The 15,492-nt window shown below is 44.6% G+C and overlaps 1 protein-coding gene across 1 annotated transcript in view; it reads right to left on the reverse strand.

The window, feature by feature from the left end:
- AFF2 (AF4/FMR2 family member 2) overlaps positions 1-13,369 on the reverse strand; it is a 524,595-nt gene extending 511,226 nt beyond the window's left edge. Inside the window, exon 1 of the mRNA XM_019540274.1 lies at positions 13,214-13,369. The gene's annotated coding sequence lies outside the window, so the exon portion shown is untranslated. The remainder of the gene's footprint in view (positions 1-13,213) is intronic.
- Between the last annotated feature and the right edge of the window lie 2,123 nt (positions 13,370-15,492).

Raw genomic sequence — 15,492 nt, forward strand, 5'->3', positions numbered from 1 at the left:
GGAAATAAAGTAAATGCCATGCATTGTAAACATTATTTACAACAGATGCTGTTTAAAAGCAAGACATAAGGGGAAAATGCAAGATTAAATATCACCTCCAGTATTCAAACCTTTTCAAATTAAATTATATCTAGAGAACACTGCCTTGTTTTATTTTTTTTTAAGTCTCTAGGTTACATTCAGATACAAGTATTAAACGTTCGCTCTTTAGAGAATCAATTGCCAAAATAAGCTACTTTTACAAGTACATATTGTGCTTGCTTAAAATCAATCACTTTAATTTTGCACTGCGTAATGTATTTGTGGTGCAAATACAATACTTTTCTTAAGCAATGCCTGATATTAATTCTAATCTCAGACTGCTCTCTACTGGTAATAAATTATGTTAAAGCTAATTAAATACCTACATTACTACAGAAATGTTAATATCTATATTTGGAATGTACCAAGCCTGTGAATCAGCCTGGAGATGGAAACCTTATGAAGCCAGCATGGATCAAAATATGGAGGCTAAGCATTAATGCCAAGGCCAAAAGATTATTGAATTTAATAGTATGACACTTGACCCGATGCATGGCATGCTGCCTTAAGTAGTTCATAGGCCCAGTCTCGATTCCAGGGAACTCATCACCTAGATGTGCTGCCAGACCAGGATCTCTCACATAGGTCTGATCTACTATACCTTGTATGCATTCAGACAAAATTATGTAGGCAATAGGGCTTCAAGATTTGCATGAAATGCACCATTGGTTCTAGACCAAATACATGCAGATTTTTCTCCGTGTGCTATTACAGCTTTCCAACGTCCAAAAAAATTAAACAAATAAAAATAATAATAAAAACAAATCACAAAGGTCAAATTCATGATGATCTGCTAGCTTAGTATCACCATTTGGTACTTTAACCAGTTGTTCTGCCATCCCAGAGACCAGCGGCATAAGCCTGGAATGTGCGTTATGCTATGGCATCTGTATTTTCTTTTCCATATGGTACCTGTGCAAGTCATAACAGTATATAATGCTGCTCTTGCTTCCACTGAGGTCAGTGGTGAAGTTCTCATACATTTCACAGGCAAAGCCCAGGTTACTTACTGAACAGCCTAATGTTTTGCATTTACATGGCAAAGCCTGGGACTTTCTGGCATAGAAGGGACAGACCTTGAGCACTCTCTGGTTGATCAGATCAGGTAAAAACATCAAACAATGGACTGGCTGTGTAGCTTGTACGTCAAGGACCCTGAGTAAGCTCCCAAAGAGTCCTACTCTTGCACTAAGCATACTTGCTAAGCTTCCTCCCATGGCACTCCTTGCCCATTCGGCAGTTTCATCCTCTTTCTGTTACTGTTCAAAACTCACCTCCTTCCACCAGTTGGTCACTTTGCTCCCCTGTATCAAACCAAAATCTGTCCCATCCCCAGTTTCTTGATACAGCCAAGTGGTTTGCCTTTTCTGCTCTGCTATTTCCCCCCACAACCCGTATTTCCCCTTTAGGCAGCTGCTAGATGAACCCCCCCCCCCTGCCTCCCCAAACCCACAAGTCTGATCATCAACTGCAGAATACTTTGCCCATCTCTTGTGTCCAGCTGTTCAGTCATTTAAAATAAAAAATAATATGAACTGGGATGAAAAATGGCTACCAGCAGATGGAGAATAAATCCCTTCAAACGAGGGTTTTAATAGGAATTCTGACAAATTCTTATTGGCCGCCTTGTTTATCACTGGCATCAAAACACCACGTTAATCTAGCGTATAAATTGTTTAAAGACATATAGGTTTGGGTTCCTTCCAGAAATCTTTGCAAGGCCTTGACAGTGCACCAGGATGACATGGATCACTCTTAACTCCCCCAAATTCAATTCAGAGGATTCTGTGCCGAGTTTCTCAAGACATCTCCTAGTCACGGGGACAGCCTGTCCTGGCTTTAAGTTTGGGCTAATCCTTCATCCCTGCCCTGGGGTCTGGTCTCAGTAGTGGAAGCCTGTCCCAGCTTGGCTATATCGCCGTACCAAGTCTCCACTGCACAGCATCTGTGGCCCCTTCCCACCCATATCCTTGCTGCACCACAGCTGGGAGGCCCTCAAACAGCTGTCTAACTGTATCCCTCACCGCCTATGGGGAGACGCATCCTTCCCAGGGGAATAATGAGCTGTTACAACCTCCTGATCCTACCTTAGCTCTTTAAAGCAGATGTCAAGACTCCAGAGCGGAGGCAACCATCGCATCCATTGAATTCAAGTTGGTATCCCCTTGGAAGCTCCCCGACCCACATGGCTCCCAACCAGCCGATGAGTCCCACCATCATTCGGGGTGCACGGGGCCCAGTCTTAAATTAGCATCAGTCCCCTGAACTTAATGGGATGACTGGGATTTCTCTCCGCTAAGGAGCTGGCCCTCCCCTGTTAAATCACCCTCCTTTCCAAACTCTTCTTCTTTCTAGAAGGCTTGGATTCATTTTAAGAAGTGGGTAGGTGTTTAAAATTTCCCAGACTGTATCATTATGCAGTGAGCGGTTTTAACTGGCATTCAAGAAGCCTGACAATGTGTAACTAAGCATCAGTTAGACAGCAATGCGCCGGAGATAGCAGCACATAGGAAATGATGCATTGTCTGGGAAATTTTAAAAACAACCACCGCCACCCAGGCATTGTTCCTACTACTGGCAAAAATGTTTCAGGTTGGGGAAATTTACTGTCCAATTATTATGTGACCAATTATTGGATAGAGTAGACAAAATATTTCCTCCGCTCTCCTCTGCTCTGGAGTTGGCACGGGTATCCCACATTTTGGAGGAGCGGGAAATGCTGCCAGGCTATTTGGCACATCTCTAATTGACAATTTTAGGGCAGTAAATTAGCAGGGTTTTTCATGTTGTTTTACTTCTAATTTTAATCAGACACACAGCCACTTGGCACATGGAGCCACACACTCTTCCATGCAAGTTTACAGTGCCTCCGTAAAAATGCCCTCATTGAAATGTAACTTAAACTTTAAAAGAGTTGCACAAAGCAATGTGCTGACTAAATGCACTGGTAAGGCGCGTCGAGAGACTGTGAATTCCAATTTCAGCCATGCCAGTCATTTGGCATTAAAATATGCACCAGCTGTGAGTGTTTGGATCTCGATAAGTCAGAGTGTGCTGGAAAGCTGACAAGATACTGCTGTGAAAATGTTTTCAGCCCCCTAATCTCTGCTCTGTCTCCTCTTTTTCATATTTTGCTACCCATGTTGGTGTATAATGTATGAAGAAATAAATGCAAAATCCCAGGGAGATGTGCATGGGATGACACCGAGCATTTATAGGGCTTGTAAGATAGTGTTGCCACTCACAGAGTTCTGGACGCTGCTTTGATGGGTTCTCTCTGGTCATCCTTTATATTTTAGTAATTTATTTTCTCACCCAAGAGAGGCTCTGCATTAGGAAAACTGGGAGACATAATGCCAACCGGGAGGAGGGAGCAGGAGTGCACTTCTGAACACGGTCCCTCAGAGCAGGACTCGCAGCTACAGCAGTGGTAAAAAAAATTACAGCATCGGGGAGGAAATATTTTATTGGGCTGATTTAATAGTAAAAACAAATAATCTTGTAAACTCTGGGTCTGAGCAAATACCTCTCTCGCATCTACTCACAGCCGCATTAAATCTCATCTAGAAGCAGCCAGATTCTAACCTGCTGAGAAGGGCAAAGCTATCTGCTTCCCATCTGCTCTACTTCGTCAACAAGATGCGCTGGGCCTTATCCTGCCTTTCTAGAATTAAAATCGTTCTTTCCTCTAGCAACCACCCACCCAGCCAGACAACGGGGGCAAGCAAAAGAAGTCAGCCAGGAGTGGCCTGCTGCACGGGTCAGTCTTTTATGCTGGGCACCATAGAAGACGGTGTCCTGTGCAGCAGTCCACTCCTGGCCAGCATAAGATACTGAGGCCATCCATGCCACTTAAAACCCCTTTTTGGTCATATTCTCTTCATCCCTCTGGCTGTCTGTGGGGGGAGCAAATGAGCGGAGGAAGCAGGACGCATGTCATCTTGCAAATAGGAGGCGGGATTCCTGCAGCCCACACCTCGCGTCCCCCCGATTCTTCCAGCTCCCTAGGTAAGCTTCAGAAGAGACTTGGGAGCTGGCCAAAATAGGGGCTGGATGAAGGGACAGATCGGTGACTATGTAGGTTATGCTCTTCTTCTTGCATGAAAAAGGGAGAAAAATGCGGAAGGAGCAGCAGGCTGCAACCACTTCCAGGGCAGCGGGGAAGACAGAAATCCTTTGGGTCCAGCCGAGTTTCTTGGGGTGACCGCTGGGAGGATTTTAGCCTTATCACAGGGCTCACAGGAGCTTTAATAATGCGGGAAGCTTTTGGAAACCACTGGTCTGGAGAGAATTTCATCATTTAATGGCAAAGTAAATAAGGAGAAAAAAAAGAAAAGAAAAGAAAAGAAAATATGAGTGTATCCAAAGGAGCAACTACATTCTCATTTATTTACATTGATTCCCCGTCACGTCCATGAATGCCGCGTTGGCTACAAAAACACTATTTACTCACTATTTTGGTAAAATATTAAGTAGGAGGAGGATACTAATTACAGAACCTGGCATGAAAGAGAAGCTGTCACAGTATGTCCTCCCTCCCGAATGTGCTCCAGTGGGTAAAAATATAAATAAATAAATAAAAGGCTACACACAATGTTGTTGGCTAGCCAAAGCAGTAGCAAGAGATCTTCTTACATGAAATCAAACAAAAAAGGGAAGAATTCATTTTCTCTCTCCAGTATAGGAAGCTATTTTTTCCCCCTCCTATAGAAACAAACAAGCAAGGAAAAAAAAAGTTGAAATAGTTACATCCAGATAATTTCCCCAATTTCAAGTCAAGCTCACTAAGTCCAATAGGGAAACCAGAGCAAACCAATCATGAAGTAAATCTACAATGAGTTGTGCCGAAATTGTGTGCAACGTAAACAATAATTTTAGAATTGCTGGTTTCCATCAGTATGAATCGGCTTTATGTAGTGGAGAAGTATGAAATGCAGAAATAATATGGTTTGTGCTGAGACGCTTCCACTTTTTAATCAAAAGAATAAATTAAAAGCATTTGCAAAAGCATGCCAGCCTCATTAATGAGGCCTATTAAAATGTAAAAGATGGTGACATACATTTGCCTCTTATTTTGGCCTTTCAGCCCTCTATTTAAAAATAATAGCTGGTACAATATGGTGGATGGCACCAGCTATTATTAATGCTGCCTGACATCATCCATTTTCACATCTTGTTTTCAAACGCTGATAACTTCGCAAAATGTTAACCCTTTGAGTTGAAGTTTCCCACGTGTCATACCTATCCCAGGCTAATCTTTTTCTTTCTTTTTTTTTTTTTTTTAAATTTCATTTTAATTGAATTTAAAAAAATTGAAAGAGTAAAGAATTTTGCCAGTACTAAAGCTCCAAGACACCTATATTCTGAAGCAGGTTTTAAGATCTGTCAAGAAGATGAAATAAATTCCTGACCCAAAGCTAATATCGTCCTGGCAAAGGATCCGGCTAACTAATATAGCCCCGTTATAAACTTTTGAAAGAAAGCACAACTTCTACTGATAGAAACATGCAAGAAAGCACAACTTCTACTGATAGAAACATGCTAGACCTTTTGTTCTTTGAAGACTCTGCATTCAACATGCTAAAGGCAAAGGTTGAGCAGGATTTTCCTTGCAATAATAACTGCTGGTCCTGCTGGGTCAAGATCCAGGTCCCAAAATACTCTTGTCATTGCACTGGTGATGACTCCATCTCCCCCACTTTTTAACTGTGGGGCACGGTAGGCTTTACTCTTTTCTGAATGCGCTTTAGGACTGGGGTGTGGTAGAAATTGCAGAAGGTGATTTTCAGAGATCCTAGTTAACGGTTGCCTGCAGATGCAGGAGATCAGATTCAATTGCCTAGAAGCCCCCTCCATTTCTCTATCACACTGTCCTGGGCTCTCAATCTTTCCTATTGGGCTAGGCAGCACAAGGAAGAAATAATGGCCTGAACTTAATGCGGCAGACAGAATAATTGTAGGGACAGAATCGGGATAGAGCAACTTGGGAAGATGGGCGGCCTCCAGGAAAGCAGAAACTCCTTCACAGTGAAAAGAGACCGGGACATGAAAGACGGTCAGGGAGGGCACGTATTTAATGCAGAAAAAGGATGTCTGGGCAAAGAGACAGGGATAAGAGCAAAGGTGGGAGACAGCCAACCTAGTTGAGAAGAAAGATTAGAACCGGAACCAAACGTGGACAGAGAAGGTGGCCAGGAGATGCCAGGAGATCAGATATTACAGGAATCAGTTGAGGAGCGAGGAGGAGGGAACTGGGACTGGCTAGACGAGGGGCTGGAGAGGAACTCGAGAGACCATGTAATGGATAGGGACTGGGAGTATGGATGAGAAGACAGACTTGCTGGACAGCAAGCTGCAGGAGCCTGAAGTGTGGAAAGAGGAGCTCGTTGTCTGCAAGGCTTGGGAAGAGACAGTCTGGAGATGAGATGGTGTCCACTAAAGTCCACTGCCCTCCGGAGCCTGGACTGGAGTCTGGGTGTCCCATGCCGTAGCAGCCCTCTGTGCATCAGATATCCCCCTTGTAGTCCTGAGGATGACAACCTACTACTAGTAGTTACTCTAAGAGCTCAAGAGCCTATGTGGTGAACTGATACTGTGGCATATTCATTTCAAGACAAACTTCTTATCATGGAGCTTCTAAAGTTTTGGGTTTTTTTAAGCAAACTCAAAAAGCAGAACTGTCCCTCCCCCCACCAACACACACGGAGTTAAAAATCAAGATGGCAGAGCCAAGCACCAAAAATGCTAAGAGATGATAGAATTAAGGTTCCCCGTGCAACCTGAATTTGGCCTCTTTGCGTGCCTCTATTCTGATACAGCCTTTAATTACATGATCACATACTATTTTTCTCCCACAGGACCCCAGCTTCATTCAGTTCAGTGGATGGACAGCGTTCACTTAATGAGCAGCAGTTCAATATTTTTTCTCCTCCTCACTCCATATGCAGTCCCAGGCCCATTTATTGCATACTGTTCAAAACCTACTCTGAAGATGGCATGATTATTTCCTTGTGGGCTTTCATACAGTCCTCATCGCTGTAGTATCCAAGCACTTAACGCACACTAATGATTTTTTCCAATACCTCTGTGAGATCATGGGGTATCATTATCCCCATTTTATAGGTGAAAAATCTAGACATATCAGTGTGTGTGATGCATTGAGGGAAAACTGAACTTTCCTTATACATAAAGCTGAGTAAATTCAGCAACCTCCCCCCCTGCCCAAACAAAAAAAACCAACACAAAAAAAACCCAAACAACCCAACAACTCAAGGAATTGCATCAGCATCTAAGTACTATGATTGTGCCTGCTACTAGTTAGTTATAAGCATAAAAAACACATCCACTTTTATGTCCAGGCCCAATAGGACAATGAGAGGCATTGCACCCAGAGGCCTGATTTTCAGCCACTCCTGGAGCATAAACCATACACACATTTTTACTCTAATACTTGTTAATGCCAGGAAAGCACATGTGCATGTGTTGGCCCTGGAGCACCATGTCCCAGACTGGAGGTACACAAGTGCAGCCTGAAAGACAGCTATATACACAAAAGGAATCAGAGCTTGTGGGAGAGGTGATCGCTTTTATTAGACCAACTAGATTTTTACAAAAATAATTAAAAAAAAAATTGCAAAAATCTAGTTGATCTAATAAAAGAGATCACCTCTACCATGATTCCCGATTCCTTTTTCCTTCAGACCAGCAGTTCTGAACCTTTTTCAGGCAATGTACCTCTAGGTCTCAGAGTAAGACTTCACGTACCCCCTTCCAATGGGAAATTACTTTTTTAGGCCCTTCGACCTGTGTTAGACAAGGTATGAAATATATCTCGCATACCCCCTGGGGGTACATGTACCCCTGGCTCAGAACTGCTGCTCTAGACCAATACGGCTACAACCTGGATACCTATATACACAAAATATCCAAGCTCCCCACCAGCTAAGGCTCAGGCCCCTGCCTTGGGCCCACGCTGTTCAATTTTTTTTTTTTATCAGCGATTTGGATGATGGGGTGAAAAGCAACCTGTGTAAATTCGCTGACGATACCAAAATTTGGGGTGAGGTGAGCGTGCTAGTAGGAAGGGAAAGACTGCAGCAAGACCTGGATAGGTTACAGGGGTGGGCTAACAAAAACGGTATGCGTTTCAATACTGACAAGTGCAGGGTGCTGCACGTGGGCAGTAGTAACCAGCAGCACACTTATAAGATGAGAAACTCGCTTCTTGAGAGCACAGAGGCAGAAAGGGATCTTGGAGTCATTACTGACTCCAAGATGAACATGGGCCAACAATGCGAGGTCACGGTGGGCAAGGCTAACCGCACCTTGTCGTGCATCTGCAAGTACATCTCGAGCAGGGCCAAGGAGGTGATCCTCCCCCTCTATGTGGCACTGGTCGGGCCACAGCTGGAGGACTGCGTCCAGTTCTGTGCACCCCACTTCAGGAGGGATGTGGACATCATGGAGAGGGTCCAGAGGAGGGCCACCCGCATGATCCGGGGACTACAGGGCAGACCCTACAATGGGAGACTGCAGGACCTGAACCTGTTCGGCCTTCACAAGCAAAGGCTGAGGGGGACCTGGTGACAGTCTGTAAACTCGCTGGGGGGACCAGAAGGGATTGGGAGAGACCTCGTTTCCCCTCACACCCGCTGGCATAACAAGGAATAATGGCCACAAGTTGCTGGAGAGGAGGTTTAGATCAGACTTCCGTAAGAACGACTTCACAGTCAGGGCGGCTAGGAGCTGGAACCAACTTGCGCTGGCTCCTACCCCAGGGGACTTTAAAAAGAGGCTTGATGCCTACCTGGCTGGAGTCATCTGAGCCCAGTTTCTCCCCCACCCAGGCGGGGGGTCAGACTTGAAGACCTACAAGGTCCCTTCCGACCCCACTTCTATGAATCTCTGATGACAGCTCTAGCAGACAATGTCAGGTACACTTCAGTTTCCCACGTGTACACAAATCATCCTGGAAGGGTCCTGCCAGGTTTCATTAGGGCTCAAGCCTTTTAAAGCAGGTCTTGCCCCTGCTTTGGAGCCACTGACTGGACTGCAGCAGGCTGAGGCCCTGGAGCATCTGTTCTTCTCAGGAGGAAAGGCAATTCTGTTAAAACAACAGCTGCGGATGGGACTGAGAATTTACTTCTCTCCCACTTTATTTTCTATGATTTTATCTACTTATCTTTATCAAATAAATTCATTTTGCTTTGATTTTATAGTCTCCTCGTTCTGTGGGGGCTAGCGTTAAGAGGTGCTCCAAGGGTAAGTGGTGACACCGTGCAAGCCTCCTGAGAAAATAGGCTGTATCTTCAGATTTCATGATCCGAGGGTAAGAAACAGATGTGGGATTTCTCCTAGGGCAAAGCCTTTTATCCTGGGATCCTACAGGCCCATTGTCCCAATTTAAGTAGCTGTGAAGTATCTCAGATAACACTTTGTCCCAGGACAATCATAGCTCATCCAAGTTAATTGCCATTCAAGATGCCCCAGTAAAGGATTCTCCCAAGCCTGTTCTCATGCATCTGGGTTTATCCTGGGTCTGGCTGTCCCAATCTGTTTTTACCTTAAATCAATACAAGAGGATTTTTCTGAAAGGAGGAAACCCACAACACCAGGACTGATCAGTTAATATCATTATTATTATTACGATTATTAATTAAAGTAATATTAAAACAGTGATAACTCCGGTCACCATTAGTGTGATGTGCTGCATATATAAAAGCCAAACCTGCGGAGGAGTGACAATACTAAATACACTTCTGCAAGAGAAGGCCTTGGCTCGGTGAGGGCTGACAATGCTGTCACATTTACTACCTGCTGACAGGGGAGTATAAACATGTAACACTGTGATACAGGAGTGTCAAGATCACTGAAATTAATACTAGGATGTATGGTATTTAGCTGGTTGACTCAGCTGGCTTAGGTGTGCATTAGAAGATCAGTACAGCAAGCATTATGGCCAGTGTTATTTAAAAGAGAAAGCAAGTTCCTCGAGACTTTTCTTGGATAAAATACATATACATGTACCTTGCCTTTCGTGGAAAGATCTCAACTTCCTTCCGAAAGCAAGAAAGGGGTCTGGTAAGTCAGCCAACATCTCACAGTGAACAAGTTAATAATTTAGGACCACAGTTTACAATTCTTGACTCCCTCCCATTCCTCTACCCTAGCCACGAGGCATTGAGGCCTCGCAAAACTAGAGATGTTTTAAACAGCCTATCAAGCTGTGACCTTTTGGGTGTTGATGGTTGCTACCAGGCTGGATAACAGGATCACTTGGAACTGGACCGGGGCAACCTTGCACATCACAAGCTTCTGCTACTTGCATTTAAGGGAGAACAGTTGCAGTTACAGGGTGCATGAGACAGGAGCAGTTGTGATTTCACCTGGCAGACAGTGGGATCACTGGTACCCATGTACAGCTCAACACTTTTAGCTAGCAGAGTGTAAGGGCAAAAATGCTCTGCATAGACTGTTAAAGCAATTAAATTGGCAAGCTTCAGGGAAGGGGGTGTTGCTCTCTTAATTATTTTTAAACAGCGCTATGTAATTTAGATGGGTACACAAAACTACTGCAAGCCACCGAGTACACAGAAGCACCAAAAATTAATAATAAATCTGTGCCGTGTTGCTATAGGTCAACCCGTGCCCTACTCAAACGCCTCCATTCAGGGGTAATGAGACTCAGCAAAACTGCACTTAGAAATTTGTTTTAAATGATTGTTTTTCAACAGAGGAAAATAAAGCCAGTTCTATATTCTTAGGGAACTGCTCACGGGCTTCGTTCTCAGCAATCGTGGGTTGCCCGAGACCTGTGCTAGATCTTGGAAGGTCTGGAGTGAGACGGAGCCAACGGGAGATACCACGTACCTCCTGCAAAAGCTCCTCTTGTAGCTACCGTGAGGGTTACAGGCATCATCCCAAAGAAGGTCACGTAACAGCGGGGAAGCAGGAAGGAAGGAAGGAATGAATGAAGGCCGACCCTGTCACAATTAACTCCAAGGACCACCCCCCCGGTGGGGTACGGAGCAGGGCCACCTACCCCTCACCTCCCTGGGGAGCTCTCTAACTACCCAGGGGCTATTCTGAGATGACGGCTGCGAGCCTAATCTCTGCAAACCTCAATATGTTATTACTGGAGTGACTGACTAAATGACATACAAGCTCAAACAGGATGCAACGCACCTTCCTGCTGTCGAATAAACCGAAAGACTGATTTAGGGTAAATTATGCGCATCTTTTAAAAACCAAAGCAGAATTTAGGGCATAGCGGTTTAAGAATTGCCACTCCTGTTGCTTTCTGCATGGAAGAGATGCTCTCCACACAGCAATTGCACGTGTTTGCTTCCTATAATTGTATCGGAAATTACCTTTGGAATCCAAATTTCTCGTGGCCAGCCCAAGCCAACAGCTTGCCTGGGACGAGTTGTACCCAAATAGCCATGGGTACTATTAACTGACCAACCATGTCAGAAGCTAGTCCATGGTTGCTCAGTAAATGACTTTAGTTGGATGTTCTTAAAAAAAAAAAAGAGCTTATAAATTGTCCGATACGTTTTAGTTACGAGAAGATGTAGAAGATCTGAATGAAATCAGTTCCTGTTTTTCTCTTGTATGGAGAAAGATTAAAATTTTTCTCTTCAGGTTCTCCCTTTTTCTCCTCTCACCCTAAATGGTAGAGCAGTGGGATCATTTTTAAAAAGAAAAATACAGCTATTTCTTGATTACTGCAGACAGACATATGTATTAGCTGCATCATAGCATGAAAGCAGAAAGTTGTTTGTTCTGAGCTCCAAAAGGCATGTTTTGGCTTTAAATATAATTCTCTCTCATATGGATAAAGGCATCTAAGGTTGTCAGTTATTGTACATTCATGCTACCTGAACATCTTGCTTTTTCCTAAAGTTTTGATGCACAAGCAATATCAACATCTGTTTCAAGGATCTCTGCTGGAATTGCAGCTTCACACAGCCAAATTGCCTATGCTTCCACTGAGGAAATGGCTATTTATTTTATGCCGCCATCTGGGCTCTAAATAGTACGTTTTGTCATTTGTGGTCTTGTTTTCAAGCCTTCCCCCCCCACCCAGTATAAAATTTGATGGTTCCATAAGTTATATCTTTTGTAAGTGGCATATGGGTTTTTTGGTTTTTGTTTTTTTTAATAATCAAACTTGTGAATAAATGTTTCATAAGTGGTTTACAATGTCAGTGTCAGGTCATAAATAGTTTGGATCTAAATCCAAACCCCCCAGTTGCAGTAATTTGGATGCTTTGTTGAGAAGCAACTTTCAAGTCACAAAAACACTGACAGCAAGAATTCACTTCCATGGAGGTTTGGGGCACGTGCACATCGCAGGGCATACAACTGAAGTGAAGTCCCCAATTGAGCCTGCTAGAGGGATTGAACCTGGAGCCTCTATTCTAAAGGCTTGAGTTCGTGGGGCTGGCTTGGGGCAACAGGAGGGTCTGAACCAACTGGAAGCAGTAACAGACTGACGAGCCTTCAATGGCAGCTTAGTCACTAGAGAAAGGAAGTGGCCACACTAGGAATTTGAAATACCCCAAAACAATGCATCAAATCTGTCAATTAAAATTGCTTCTGGTATTTGCTACACCCCCAGAATCAAATCATCCTCTTCAGGAGACATCTTTGGAGGCCCAAGCGCGCACAGCAGGAAGCGTGGGGTCACAAATGAACACAGCGGAGGTGCCACAGACCCCCATTTGTCACAAGCAGGGATCCAACCATACTGTTTCAGCAGGAGAGGCCAAACTTTGCAACACTGAGCACCCGCATGGCAGCATCCCCCCACTTTAGGGAGAAGCCTCACCCCATGCATGTGCCTGCACGTGGGATCCCACTTCCCAACCCCCTGATGTAGAAACAAGAAGACCCTGCACCTTCCCCACCCCAGCATCTGCCAAGGGTTTCTCATCACAACTCTGCCCCATTGTTGGGGTCTGCCCTCATCTCCCCGTCCCTACACAAACACAGATCCCTCAGTAAAGCTCATTATCACCCCACCAGCCTCTGTCTTGTACCCTGAAGGGGCTGACTCGCTTTGTACCCACCAGGAACCCTGCAGACAGTGCAAACCCCTACAAGAGGCTTGTCCTCACCTCATTTTTACCTGCTTTGTTGAGGTTTTCTTAGAGAAGGGGCCAGTGCTGCAGAGGTTGCTCCTCATTCCCCGGGGTGAGATGCAGGGCTAGGACAAGCAGCTAGCTCTACCAGAGGCAAAAGGTCAGGATAGCTCTGCAAGTGGGACAGGGCTGGATGGAGGTGCTTCTCCTGCATCACCTCCTTCCCGCAGGTGGGACTGTGGTAGCCTGGCTCTGGGACCTGTGCTGATTACTTCCAGCTGGGATCACCAGCATGCACCCCACATCCATCTCTAAGCCAAGGCTTCATTGCACTCATCAGATTCAGCTGTGCATTGTGCCTCACTCAGCCCCACACGCCTCATTATGTTTCACTTCACTCCAGCCAACATGGTCACACACCTACAAGCTTTCTAAAGGGCCACTATTTTTACCCAGGCCTCTTTTCTCTAGCCCTAGCGCACACAGTGGTCTCTTTAGGACTGAAGGGCTTTAGGTGAAGTGACATCATTGGGCTAATTATTGGTCATAAGTGATAGGTAATGGCCTGTTAGGCAGTAAGTCAGATAACGTGCTCTACCAGGTTGTCCTAGTCATAAACTCACTGAAACTATGAATAACTAGGTCAAGACTAGTGTATGATCCCTGCCTGCATATTAGCTGGCTGGTGTCAAGAGTCATCCTTTCATTTCCATGGGAACTATATTTACTGGGAAGTATCACAGATTCTCCCAGAACAAGCACTACAAGACTGGAAGGGCAATGGACTGGGCTCTGCATAGCCAATTGCTGCAGCATCATCACTGCTTTCCAGGAAGGAGGAAACCAAAGCTCCCTTATTGCTCAGATAAGGTTTGTAAAGCTTTTTATCAACAAAAAGTGCTGTGGATTAGGATGATCCACCCATGTTTTTCTTCTTTGTGATCAGACTGCTATACTCTCAATAACTAGATCATGTGAATTTGCTTCTATGGTAGATTGGGGGGGGGTGGAAAAGGAGTAAATCGTATACCCGATTCATAGGAGACAACTAATGAGTCACAAGGAAGCAATATGAGCCTGATGACTATGTGTGAGTAAGTACCTCGCTGCATAGAGAGATAAAATTAAACTGCAGAAGACGGCATTAAAGTAACTGTAAATACTCTGGCCTAAATACATAAAAGAGGGGAAATTCAGAGTTATGGATTCACCTACCTGTACACTCGTTAACTACAACTTTAAATGACAGCACATTTGTGGGAATCCCACTTGCCATGTGTGCTGCAAATACCTTGGCACAACACAATGAGCGAAGGATGGAGTTTTAGACTTGACTTTGAATGTTTAGGCTTGCGTGGGCTTGGCAGATCCTTAATATACCTTCAAGTACTTGCCTTTTACTTTGCTTGCTGTCTACTGAATAAAACAAATAGGAAAACAAGGGTTTTTTTTTTTTTAAAGTAGGAAATTTTATTGAGATAACAGAATACGGAAAACTGCCACAGCAGATCAAAGTAACTCCTCTGGGCCTAGCCTGTGCCTTCTTTACTATGCATATTGTTTAACTGATAGGCCATAACAGCTCATTTGGAGCCATTAGGTCTATTGTGTAAATATGTGGTTAGGGGCTCTTTAATGTGTGTTATTGACACTATAGACCATAATGGCTGCTTTGGAGCTGTTAGTCTCTTTTGTCACGACCTAGTTGAGAGTTTTTAATCTGTAAAGATTTGACTGCTTTGTAGGCAGCTTATGGGCCCAACAGGCAGCTTGCGCGCATGGCTTGATGGTGCACTCTTGCTTTGCTGGAGAAAGGGCTGCAGTGGGCGGAGGATAACAGCTCTCCAAAGCGGGACATCATCTCTAGAAAGGGGGCCACGCTTTCAAGCGAATAACCAGGACGCTGGCCACATCTATAAAGGAGGATATCTGGCTGGGAAGGGTTAGGAGGGTGGGAGAGAAAAGGATGCATTTTCCTCTCCAACCTCCGCACTTGGCTGATTGAAAACACCAGCAGGAAGTACTGCCACCCCTGCCAATCACCCCCTCTGTGAAGATCAAAACTTCCTTAGCACTTGGTTGTCCTACATCTCTCATGTTCCCAAGGCTGCGAATTCTGCCCACATGGCATCTCAGAAAAAGAGGAGATAGGTGATCCCTAGGTTTGTATATCCAAATGTCGCTATTTTCAGACATGCATCCTGTACTGCACCTCTTTCAGAACTAAACTTTGTTGTGCAAGATGCTTCGCACCCTCGTCCTGCAGCGACCAGGGCAATTTATTCCCATCTCTGCTTCCAGAGAGAGCTCTCCTCTTCTCAGGGGA

Source organism: Crocodylus porosus, unplaced genomic scaffold, assembly GCF_001723895.1.
Source record: "Crocodylus porosus isolate Cpor-Errol unplaced genomic scaffold, CroPor_comp1, whole genome shotgun sequence".
Lineage (NCBI taxonomy): Eukaryota > Metazoa > Chordata > Crocodylia > Crocodylidae > Crocodylus > Crocodylus porosus.